Here is a 15,396-nt window from a genome sequence, read left to right on the forward strand (position 1 = left end):
GGTAACATGGTTAGTTAACCATTACCAAACCACAGACAACACTCCAGGTAACATGGTTAGTTAACCATTACCAAACCACAGACAACACTCCAGGTAACATGGTTAGTTATATATTACCAAACCACAGACAACACTCCAGGTAACATGGTTAGTTATATATTACCAAACCACAGACAACACTCCAGGTAACATGGTTAGTTAACCATTACCAAACCACAGACAACACTCCAGGTAACATGGTTAGTTATATATTACCAAACCACAGACAACACTACAGGTAACATGGTTAGTTATATATTACCAAACCACAGACAACACTCCAGGTAACATGGTTAGTTATATATTACCAAACCACAGACAACACTCCAGGTAACATGGTTAGTTAACCATTACCAAACCACAGACAACACTCCAGGTAACATGGTTAGTTATATATCACCAAACCACAGACAACACTCCAGGTAACATGGTTAGTTAACCATTACCAAACCACAGACAACACTCCAGAAACATGGTTAGTTATATATTACCAAACCACAGACAACACTCCAGGTAACATGGTTAGTTATATATTACCAAACCACAGACAACACTCCAGGTAACATGGTTAGTTAACCATTACCAAACCACAGACAACACTCCAGGTAACATGGTTAGTTATATATTACCAAACCACAGACAACACTCCAGGTAACATGGTTAGTTAACCATTACCAAACCACAGACAACACTCCAGGTAACATGGTTAGTTAACCATTACCAAACCACAGACAACACTCCAGGTAACATGGTTAGTTATATATTACCAAACCACAGACAACACTCCAGGTAACATGGTTAGTTATATATTACCAAACCACAGACAACACTCCAGGTAACATGGTTAGTTAACCATTACCAAACCACAGACAACACTCCAGGTAACATGGTTAGTTATATTTTACCAAACCACAGACAACACTCCAGGTAACATGGTTAGTTATATATTACCAAACCACAGACAACACTCCAGGTAACATGGTTAGTTATATATTACCAAACCACAGACAACACTCCAGGTAACATGGTTAGTTAACCATTACCAAACCACAGACAACACTCCAGGTAACATGGTTAGTTATATATTACCAAACCACAGACAACACTCCAGGTAACATGGTTAGTTAACCATTACCAAACCACAGACAACACTCCAGGTAACATGGTTAGTTATATATTACCAAACCACAGACAACACTCCAGGTAACATGGTTAGTTATATATTACCAAACCACAGACAACACTCCAGGTAACATGGTTAGTTATATATTACCAAACCACAGACAACACTCCAGGTAACATGGTTAGTTATATATTACCAAACCACAGACAACACTCCAGGTAACATGGTTAGTTATATATTACCAAACCACAGACAACACTCCAGGTAACATGGTTAGTTAACCATTACCAAACCACAGACAACACTCCAGGTAACATGGTTAGTTAACCATTACCAAACCACAGACAACACTCCAGGTAACATGGTTAGTTATATATTACCAAACCACAGACAACACTCCAGGTAACATGGTTAGTTAACCATTACCAAACCACAGACAACACTCCAGGTAACATGGTTAGTTATATATTACCAAACCACAGACAACACTCCAGGTAACATGGTTAGTTATATATTACCAAGCCACAGACAACACTCCAGGTGACATGGTTAGTTAACCATTACCAAACCACAGACAACACTCCAGGTAACATGGTTAGTTATATATTACCAAACCACAGACAACACTCCAGTTGACATGGTTAGTTAACCATTACCAAACCACAGACAACACTCCAGGTAACATGGCTAGTTATATATTACCAAACCACAGACAACACTCCAGGTGACATGGTTAGTTAACCATTACCAAACCACAGACAAAACTCCAGGTAACATGGTTAGTTAACCATTACCAAACCACAGACAACACTCCAGGTAACATGGTTAGTTACATATTACCAAACCACAGACAACACTCCAGGTAACATGGTTAGTTAACCATTACCAAACCACAGACAACACTCCAGGTAACATGGTTAGTTAACCATTACCAAACCACAGACAACACTCCAGGTAACATGGTTAGTTATATATTACCAAACCACAGACAACACTCCAGGTAACATGGTTAGTTATATATTACCAAACCACAGACAACACTCCAGGTAACATGGTTAGTTAACCATTACCAAACCACAGACAACACTCCAGGTAACATGGTTAGTTATATATTACCAAACCACAGACAACACTACAGGTAACATGGTTAGTTATATATTACCAAACCACAGACAACACTCCAGGTAACATGGTTAGTTATATATTACCAAACCACAGACAACACTCCAGGTAACATGGTTAGTTAACCATTACCAAACCACAGACAACACTCCAGGTAACATGGTTAGTTATATATCACCAAACCACAGACAACACTCCAGGTAACATGGTTAGTTAACCATTACCAAACCACAGACAACACTCCAGAAACATGGTTAGTTATATATTACCAAACCACAGACAACACTCCAGGTAACATGGTTAGTTATATATTACCAAACCACAGACAACACTCCAGGTAACATGGTTAGTTAACCATTACCAAACCACAGACAACACTCCAGGTAACATGGTTAGTTATATATTACCAAACCACAGACAACACTCCAGGTAACATGGTTAGTTAACCATTACCAAACCACAGACAACACTCCAGGTAACATGGTTAGTTAACCATTACCAAACCACAGACAACACTCCAGGTAACATGGTTAGTTATATATTACCAAACCACAGACAACACTCCAGGTAACATGGTTAGTTATATATTACCAAACCACAGACAACACTCCAGGTAACATGGTTAGTTAACCATTACCAAACCACAGACAACACTCCAGGTAACATGGTTAGTTATATTTTACCAAACCACAGACAACACTCCAGGTAACATGGTTAGTTATATATTACCAAACCACAGACAACACTCCAGGTAACATGGTTAGTTATATATTACCAAACCACAGACAACACTCCAGGTAACATGGTTAGTTAACCATTACCAAACCACAGACAACACTCCAGGTAACATGGTTAGTTATATATTACCAAACCACAGACAACACTCCAGGTAACATGGTTAGTTAACCATTACCAAACCACAGACAACACTCCAGGTAACATGGTTAGTTATATATTACCAAACCACAGACAACACTCCAGGTAACATGGTTAGTTATATATTACAAAACCACAGACAACACTCCAGGTAACATGGTTAGTTATATATTACCAAACCACAGACAACACTCCAGGTAACATGGTTAGTTATATATTACCAAACCACAGACAACACTCCCGGTAACATGGTTAGTTATATATTACCAAACCACAGACAACACTCCAGGTAACATGGTTAGTTAACCATTACCAAACCACAGACAACACTCCAGGTAACATGGTTAGTTAACATTACCAAACCACAGACAACACTCCAGGTAACATGGTTAGTTAACCATTACCAAACCACAGACAACACTCCAGGTAACATGGTTAGTTAACCATTACCAAACCACAGACAACACTCCAGGTAACATGGTTAGTTATACATTACCAAACCACAGACAACACTCCAGGTAACATGGTTAGTTATATCATTACCAAACCACAGACAACACTCCAGGTAACATGGTTCGTTATATATTACCAAACCACAGACAACACTCCAGGTAACATGGTTAGTTAACCATTACCAAACCACAGACAACACTCCAGGTAGCATGGTTAGTTAACCATTACCAAACCACAGACAACACTCCAGGTAACATGGTTAGTTAACCATTACCAAACCACAGACAACACTCCAGGTAACATGGTTAGTTATATATTACCAAACCACAGACAACACTCCAGGTAACATGGTTAGTTAACCATTACCAAACCACAGACAACACTCCAGGTAACATGGTTAGTTATATATTACCAAACCACAGACAACACTCCAGATAACATGGTTAGTTATATATTACCAAACCACAGACAACACTCCAGGTAGCATGATTAGTTAACCATTACCAAACCACAGACAACACTCCAGGTAACATGGTTAGTTATATATTACCAAACCACAAACAACACTCCAGGTAACATGGTTAGTTATATATTACCAAACCACAGACAACACTCCAGGTAACATGGTTAGTTAACCATTACCAAACCACAGACAACACTCCAGGTAAAATGGTTAGTTATATATTACCAAACCACAGACAACACTCCAGATAACATGGTTAGTTATATATTACCAAACCACAGACAACACTCCAGGTGACATGGTTAGTTAACCATTACCAATCCACAGACAACACTCCAGGTAACATGGTTAGTTATATATTACCAAACCACAGACAACACTCCAGGTAACATGGTTAGTTAACCATTACTAAACCACAGACAACACTCCAGTTAACATGGTTAGTTAACCATTACCAAACCACAGACAACACTCCAGGTAACATGGTTAGTTATATATAACCAAACCACAGACAACACTCCAGGTAACATGGTTAGTTATATATTACCAAACCACAGACAACACTCCAGGTAACATGGTTAGTTAACCATTACCAAACCACAGACAACACTCCAGGTAACATGGTTAGTTATATTTTACCAAACCACAGACAACACTCCAGGTAACATGGTTAGTTATATATTACCAAACCACAGACAACACTCCAGGTAACATGGTTAGTTATATATTACCAAACCACAGACAACACTCCAGGTAACATGGTTAGTTAACCATTACCAAACCACAGACAACACTCCAGGTAACATGGTTAGTTATATATTACCAAACCACAGACAACACTCCAGGTAACATGGTTAGTTAACCATTACCAAACCACAGACAACACTCCAGGTAACATGGTTAGTTATATATTACCAAACCACAGACAACACTCCAGGTAACATGGTTAGTTATATATTACCAAACCACAGACAACACTCCAGGTAACATGGTTAGTTATATATTACCAAACCACAGACAACACTCCAGGTAACATGGTTAGTTATATATTACCAAACCACAGACAACACTCCCGGTAACATGGTTAGTTATATATTACCAAACCACAGACAACACTCCAGGTAACATGGTTAGTTAACCATTACCAAACCACAGACAACACTCCAGGTAACATGGTTAGTTAACATTACCAAACCACAGACAACACTCCAGGTAACATGGTTAGTTAACCATTACCAAACCACAGACAACACTCCAGGTAACATGGTTAGTTATATATTACCAAACCACAGACAACACTCCAGGTAACATGGTTAGTTAACCATTACCAAACCACAGACAACACTCCAGGTAACATGGTTAGTTATATATTACCAAACCACAGACAACACTCCAGGTAACATGGTTAGTTATATATTACCAAACCACAGACAACACTCCAGGTAACATGGTTAGTTAACCATTACCAAACCACAGACAACACTCCAGGTAGCATGGATAGTTAACCATTACCAAACCACAGACAACACTCCAGGTAACATGGTTAGTTATATATTACCAAACCACAGACAACACTCCAGGTAACAAGGTTCGTTATATATTACCAAACCACAGACAACACTCCAGGTAACATGGTTAGTTAACCATTACCAAACCACAGACAACACTCCAGGTAGCATGGTTAGTTAACCATTACCAAACCACAGACAACACTCCAGGTAACATGGTTAGTTAACCATTACCAAACCACAGACAACACTCCAGGTAACATGGTTAGTTATATATTACCAAACCACAGACAACACTCCAGGTAACATGGTTAGTTAACCATTACCAAACCACAGACAACACTCCAGGTAACATGGTTAGTTATATATTACCAAACCACAGACAACACTCCAGATAACATGGTTAGTTATATATTACCAAACCACAGACAACACTCCAGGTAGCATGATTAGTTAACCATTACCAAACCACAGACAACACTCCAGGTAACATGGTTAGTTATATATTACCAAACCACAAACAACACTCCAGGTAACATGGTTAGTTATATATTACCAAACCACAGACAACACTCCAGGTAACATGGTTAGTTAACCATTACCAAACCACAGACAACACTCCAGGTAAAATGGTTAGTTATATATTACCAAACCACAGACAACACTCCAGATAACATGGTTACTTATATATTACCAAACCACAGACAACACTCCAGGTGACATGGTTAGTTAACCATTACCAATCCACAGACAACACTCCAGGTAACATGGTTAGTTATATATTACCAAACCACAGACAACACTCCAGGTAACATGGTTAGTTAACCATTACTAAACCACAGACAACACTCCAGTTAACATGGTTAGTTATATATTACCAAACCACAGACAACACTCCAGGTAACATGGTTAGTTAACCATTACCAAACCACAGACAACACTCCAGGTAACATGGTTAGTTATATATAACCAAACCACAGACAACACTCCAGGTAACATGGTTAGTTATATATTACCAAACCACAGACAACACTCCAGGTAACATGGTTAGTTAACCATTACCAAACCACAGACAACACTCCAGGTAACATGGTTAGTTATATATTACCAAACCACAGACAACACTCCAGGTAACATGGTTAGTTATATATTACCAAGCCACAGACAACACTCCAGGTGACATGGTTAGTTAACCATTACCAAACCACAGACAACACTCCAGGTAACATGGTTAGTTATATATTACCAAACCACAGACAACACTCCAGTTGACATGGTTAGTTAACCATTACCAAACCACAGACAACACTCCAGGTAACATGGCTAGTTATATATTACCAAACCACAGACAACACTCCAGGTGACATGGTTAGTTAACCATTACCAAACCACAGACAAAACTCCAGGTAACATGGTTAGTTAACCATTACCAAACCACAGACAACACTCCAGGTAACATGGTTAGTTACATATTACCAAACCACAGACAACACTCCAGGTAACATGGTTAGTTAACCATTACCAAACCACAGACAACACTCCAGGTAACATGGTTAGTTAACCATTACCAAACCACAGACAACACTCCAGGTAACATGGTTAGTTATATATTACCAAACCACAGACAACACTCCAGGTAACATGGTTAGTTATATATTACCAAACCACAGACAACACTCCAGGTAACATGGTTAGTTAACCATTACCAAACCACAGACAACACTCCAGGTAACATGGTTAGTTATATATTACCAAACCACAGACAACACTACAGGTAACATGGTTAGTTATATATTACCAAACCACAGACAACACTCCAGGTAACATGGTTAGTTATATATTACCAAACCACAGACAACACTCCAGGTAACATGGTTAGTTAACCATTACCAAACCACAGAAAACACTCCAGGTAACATGGTTAGTTATATATTTCCAAACCACAGACAACACTCCAGGTAACATGGTTAGTTAACCATTACCAAACCACAGACAACACTCCAGAAACATGGTTAGTTATATATTACCAAACCACAGACAACACTCCAGGTAACATGGTTAGTTATATATTACCAAACCACAGACAACACTCCAGGTAACATGGTTAGTTAACCATTACCAAACCACAGACAACACTCCAGGTAACATGGTTAGTTATATATTACCAAACCACAGACAACACTCCAGGTAACATGGTTAGTTAACCATTACCAAACCACAGACAACACTCCAGGTAACATGGTTAGTTAACCATTACCAAACCACAGACAACACTCCAGGTAACATGGTTAGTTATATATTACCAAACCACAGACAACACTCCAGGTAACATGGTTAGTTATATATTACCAAACCACAGACAACACTCCAGGTAACATGGTTAGTTAACCATTACCAAACCACAGACAACACTCCAGGTAACATGGTTAGTTATATATTACCAAACCACAGACAACACTCCAGGTAACATGGTTAGTTAACCATTACCAAACCACAGACAACACTCGAGGTAACATGGTTAGTTATATATTACCAAACCACAGACAACACTCCAGGTAACATGGTTAGTTAACCATTACCAAACCACAGACAACACTCCAGGTAACATGGTTAGTTATATATTACCAAACGACAGACAACACTCCAGGTAACATGGTTAGTTATATATTACCAAACCACAGACAACACTCCAGGTAACATGGTTAGTTATATATTACCAAACCACAGACAACACTCCAGGTAACATGGTTAGTTATATATTACCAAACCACAGACAACACTCCAGGTAACATGGTTAGTTATATATTACCAAACCACAGACAACACTCCAGGTAACATGGTTAGTTAACCATTACCAAACCACAGACAACACTCCAGGTAACATGGTTAGTTAACCATTACCAAACCACAGACAACACTCCAGGTAACATGGTTAGTTAACCATTACCAAACCACAGACAACACTCCAGGTAACATGGTTAGTTAACCATTACCAAACCACAGACAACACTCCAGGTAACATGGTTAGTTATATATTACCAAACCACAGACAACACTCCAGGTAACATGGTTAGTTAACCATTACCAAACCACAGACAACACTCCAGGTAACATGGTTAGTTATAAATTACCAAACCACAGACAACATTCCAGGTAACATGGTTAGTTATATATTCCCAAACCACAGACAACACTCCAGGTAACATGGTTAGTTATATATTACCAAACCACAGACAACACTCCAGGTAACATGGTTAGTTAACCATTACCAAACCACAGACAACACTCCAGGTAGCATGGTTAGTTAACCATTACCAAACCACAGACAACACTCCAGGTAACAAGGTTAGTTAACCATTACCAAACCACAGACAACACTCCAGGTAACATGGTTAGTTATATATTACCAAACCACAAACAACTCTCCAGGTAACATGGTTAGTTATATATTACCAAACCACAGACAACACTCCAGGTAACATGGTTAGTTAACCATTACCAAACCACAGACAACACTCCAGGTAACATGGTTAGTTATATATTACCAAACCACAGACAACACTCCAGATAACATGGTTAGTTATATATTACCAAACCACAGACAACACTCCAGGTGACATGGTTAGTTAACCATTACCAATCCACAGACAACACTCCAGGTGACATGGTTAGTTACCCATTACCAAACCACAGACAACACTCCAGGTAACATGGTTAGTTATATATTACCAAACCACAGACAACACTCCAGGTAACATGGTTAGTTAACCATTACTAAACCAGAGACAACACTCCAGGTAACATGGTTAGTTATATATTACCAAACCACAGACAACACTCCAGGTAACATGGTTAGTTAACCATTACCAAACCACAGACAACACTCCAGGTAACATGGTTAGTTATATATAACCAAACCACAGACAACACTCCAGGTAACATGGTTAGTTATATATTACCAAACCACAGACAACACTCCAGGTAACATGGTTAGTTATATATTACAAAACCACAGACAACACTCCAGGTAACATGGTTAGTTAACCATTACCAAACCACAGACAACACTCCAGGTAACATGGTTAGTTATATATTACCAAACCACAGACAACACTCCAGGTAACATGTTTAGTTAACCATTACCAAACCACAGACAACACTCCAGGTAACATGGTTAGTTATATATTACCAAACCACAGACAACACTCCAGGTAACATGGTTAGTTATATATTACCAAACCACAGACAACACTCCAGGTAACATGGTTAGTTATATATTACCAAACCACAGACAACACTCCAGGTAACATGGTTAGTTATATATTACCAAACCACAGACAACACTCCAGGTAACATGGTTAGTTATATATTACCAAACCACAGACAACACTCCAGGTAACATGGTTAGTTAACCATTACCAAACCACAGACAACACTCCAGGTAACATGGTTAGTTATATATTACCAAACCACAGACAACACTCCAGGTAACATGGTTAGTTAACCATTACCAAACCACAGACAACACTCCAGGTAACATGGTTAGTTATATATTACCAAACCAAAGACAACACTCCAGGTAACATGGTTAGTTATATATTACCAAACCACAGACAACACTCCAGGTGACATGGTTAGTTACCCATTACCAAACCACAGACAACACTCCAGGTAACATGGTTAGTTATATATTACCAAACCACAGACAACATTCCAGGTAACATGGTTAGTTAACCATTACTAAACCACAGACAACACTCCAGGTAACATGGTTAGTTATATATTACCAAACCACAGACAACACTCCAGGTAACATGGTTAGTTAACCATTACCAAACCACAGACAACACTCCAGGTAACATGGTTAGTTATATATAACCAAACCACAGACAACACTCCAGGTAACATGGTTAGTTATATATTACCAAACCACAGACAACACTCCAGGTAACATGGTTAGTTATATATTACAAAACCACAGACAACACTCCAGGTAACATGGTTAGTTAACCATTACCAAACCACAGACAACACTCCAGGTAACATGGTTAGTTATATATTACCAAACCACAGACAACACTCCAGGTAACATGGTTAGTTAACCATTACCAAACCACAGACAACACTCCAGGTAACATGGTTAGTTATATATTACCAAACCACAGACAACACTCCAGGTAACATGGTTAGTTATATATTACCAAACCACAGACAACACTCCAGGTAACATGGTTAGTTATATATTACCAAACCACAGACAACACTCCAGGTAACATGGTTAGTTATATATTACCAAACCACAGACAACACTCCAGGTAACATGGTTAGTTATATATTACCAAACCACAGACAACACTCCAGGTAACATGGTTAGTTATATATTACCAAACCACAGACAACACTCCAGGTAACATGGTTAGTTAACCATTACCAAACCACAGACAACACTCCAGGTTGCATGGTTAGTTAACCATTACCAAACCACAGACAACACTCCAGGTAACAAGGTTAGTTAACCATTACCAAACCACAGACAACACTCCAGGTAACATGGTTAGTTATATATTACCAAACCACAAACAACTCTCCAGGTAACATGGTTAGTTATATATTACCAAACCACAGACAACACTCCAGGTAACATGGTTAGTTAACCATTACCAAACCACAGACAACACTCCAGGTAACATGGTTAGTTATATATTACCAAACCACAGACAACACTCCAGATAACATGGTTAGTTATATATTACCAAACCACAGACAACACTCCAGGTGACATGGTTAGTTAACCATTACCAATCCACAGACAACACTCCAGGTGACATGGTTAGTTACCCATTACCAAACCACAGACAACACTCCAGGTAACATGGTTAGTTATATATTACCAAACCACAGACAACACTCCAGGTAACATGGTTAGTTAACCATTACTAAACCAGAGACAACACTCCAGGTAACATGGTTAGTTATATATTACCAAACCACAGACAACACTCCAGGTAACATGGTTAGTTAACCATTACCAAACCACAGACAACACTCCAGGTAACATGGTTAGTTATATATAACCAAACCACAGACAACACTCCAGGTAACATGGTTAGTTATATATTACCAAACCACAGACAACACTCCAGGTAACATGGTTAGTTATATATTACAAAACCACAGACAACACTCCAGGTAACATGGTTAGTTAACCATTACCAAACCACAGACAACACTCCAGGTAACATGGTTAGTTATATATTACCAAACCACAGACAACACTCCAGGTAACATGTTTAGTTAACCATTACCAAACCACAGACAACACTCCAGGTAACATGGTTAGTTATATATTACCAAACCACAGACAACACTCCAGGTAACATGGTTAGTTATATATTACCAAACCACAGACAACACTCCAGGTAACATGGTTAGTTATATATTACCAAACCACAGACAACACTCCAGGTAACATGGTTAGTTATATATTACCAAACCACAGACAACACTCCAGGTAACATGGTTAGTTATATATTACCAAACCACAGACAACACTCCAGGTAACATGGTTAGTTAACCATTACCAAACCACAGACAACACTCCAGGTAACATGGTTAGTTATATATTACCAAACCACAGACAACACTCCAGGTAACATGGTTAGTTAACCATTACCAAACCACAGACAACACTCCAGGTAACATGGTTAGTTATATATTACCAAACCAAAGACAACACTCCAGGTAACATGGTTAGTTATATATTACCAAACCACAGACAACACTCCAGGTGACATGGTTAGTTACCCATTACCAAACCACAGACAACACTCCAGGTAACATGGTTAGTTATATATTACCAAACCACAGACAACATTCCAGGTAACATGGTTAGTTAACCATTACTAAACCACAGACAACACTCCAGGTAACATGGTTAGTTATATATTACCAAACCACAGACAACACTCCAGGTAACATGGTTAGTTAACCATTACCAAACCACAGACAACACTCCAGGTAACATGGTTAGTTATATATAACCAAACCACAGACAACACTCCAGGTAACATGGTTAGTTATATATTACCAAACCACAGACAACACTCCAGGTAACATGGTTAGTTATATATTACAAAACCACAGACAACACTCCAGGTAACATGGTTAGTTAACCATTACCAAACCACAGACAACACTCCAGGTAACATGGTTAGTTATATATTACCAAACCACAGACAACACTCCAGGTAACATGGTTAGTTAACCATTACCAAACCACAGACAACACTCCAGGTAACATGGTTAGTTATATATTACCAAACCACAGACAACACTCCAGGTAACATGGTTAGTTATATATTACCAAACCACAGACAACACTCCAGGTAACATGGTTAGTTATATATTACCAAACCACAGACAACACTCCAGGTAACATGGTTAGTTATATATTACCAAACCACAGACAACACTCCAGGTAACATGGTTAGTTATATATTACCAAACCACAGACAACACTCCAGGTAACATGGTTAGTTATATATTACCAAACCACAGACAACACTCCAGGTAACATGGTTAGTTAACCATTACCAAACCACAGACAACACTCCAGGTAACATGGTTAGTTAACCATTACCAAACCACAGACAACACTCCAGGTAACATGGTTAGTTAACCATTACCAAACCACAGACAACACTCCAGGTAACATGGTTAGTTAACCATTACCAAACCACAGACAACACTCCAGGTAACATGGTTAGTTATATATTACCAAACCACAGACAACACTCCAGCTAACATGGTTAGTTAACCATTACCAAACCACAGACAACACTCCAGGTAACATGGTTAGTTATAAATTACCAAACCACAGACAACATTCCAGGTAACATGGTTAGTTATATATTCCCAAACCACAGACAACACTCCAGGTAACATGGTTAGTTATATATTACCAAACCACAGACAACACTCCAGGTAACATGGTTAGTTAACCATTACCAAACCACAGACAACACTCCAGGTAGCATGGTTAGTTAACCATTACCAAACCACAGACAACACTCCAGGTAACAAGGTTAGTTAACCATTACCAAACCACAGACAACACTCCAGGTAACATGGTTAGTTATATATTACCAAACCACAAACAACACTCCAGGTAACATTGTTAGTTATATATTACCAAACCACAGACAACACTCCAGGTAACATGGTTAGTTACCCATTACCAAACCACAGACAACACTCCAGGTAACATGGTTAGTTATATATTACCAAACCACAGACAACACTCCAGATAACATGGTTAGTTATATATTACCAAACCACAGACAACACTCCAGGTGACATGGTTAGTTAACCATTACCAATCCACAGACAACACTCCAGGTAACATGGTTAGTTATATATTACCAAACCAAAGACAACACTCCAGGTAACATGGTTAGTTATATATTACCAAACCACAGACAACACTCCAGGTGACATGGTTAGTTACCCATTACCAAACCACAGACAACACTCCAGGTAACATGGTTAGTTATATATTACCAAACCACAGACAACACTCCAGGTAACATGGTTAGTTAACCATTACTAAACCAGAGACAACACTCCAGGTAACATGGTTAGTTATATATTACCAAACCACAGACAACACTCCAGGTAACATGGTTAGTTATATATTACCAAACCACAGACAACACTCCAGGTAACATGGTTAGTTATATATTACCAAACCACAGACAACACTCCAGGTAACATGGTTAGTTATATATTACCAAACCACAGACAACACTCCAGGTAACATGGTTAGTTATATATTACCAAACCACAGACAACACTCCAGGTAACATGGTTAGTTATATATTACCAAACCACAGACAACACTCCAGGTAACATGGTTAGTTAACCATTACCAAACCACAGACAACACTCCAGGTAACATGGTTAGTTATATATTACCAAACCACAGACAACACTCCAGGTAACATGGTTAGTTAACCATTACCAAACCACAGACAACACTCCAGGTAACATGGTTAGTTATATATTACCAAACCAAAGACAACACTCCAGGTAACATGGTTAGTTATATATTACCAAACCACAGACAACACTCCAGGTGACATGGTTAATTACCCATTACCAAACCACAGACAACACTCCAGGTAACATGGTTAGTTATATATTACCAAACCACAGACAACACTCCAGGTAACATGGTTAGTTAACCATTACTAAACCACAGACAACACTCCAGGTAACATGGTTAGTTATATATTACCAAACCACAGACAACACTCCAGGTAACATGGTTAGTTAACCATTACCAAACCACAGACAACACTCCAGGTAACATGGTTAGTTATATATAACCAAACCACAGACAACACTCCAGGTAACATGGTTAGTTATATATTACCAAACCACAGACAACACTCCAGGTAACATGGTTAGTTATATATTACAAAACCACAGACAACACTCCAGGTAACATGGTTAGTTAACCATTACCAAACCACAGACAACACTCCAGGTAACATGGTTAGTTATATATTACCAAACCACAGACAACACTCCAGGTAACATGGTTAGTTAACCATTACCAAACCACAGACAACACTCCAGGTAACATGGTTAGTTATATATTACCAAACCACAGACAACACTCCAGGTAACATGGTTAGTTATATATTACCAAACCACAGACAACACTCCAGGTAACATGGTTAGTTATATATTACCAAACCACAGACAACACTCCAGGTAACATGGTTAGTTATATATTACCAAACCACAGA

At 38.6% G+C, this 15,396-nt stretch overlaps 1 protein-coding gene across 1 annotated transcript in view; it reads right to left on the minus strand.

Moving 5' to 3' along the window:
• The window catches only part of LOC106562491 (death-associated protein kinase 3), a 313,072-nt gene that overhangs the window by 159,619 nt on the left and 138,057 nt on the right, over positions 1 to 15,396 (minus strand). The gene's annotated exons all lie outside the window — the stretch shown is intronic.

This window comes from Salmo salar, chromosome ssa11 (assembly GCF_905237065.1).
Source record: "Salmo salar chromosome ssa11, Ssal_v3.1, whole genome shotgun sequence".
NCBI classification, from domain to species: domain Eukaryota; kingdom Metazoa; phylum Chordata; class Actinopteri; order Salmoniformes; family Salmonidae; genus Salmo; species Salmo salar.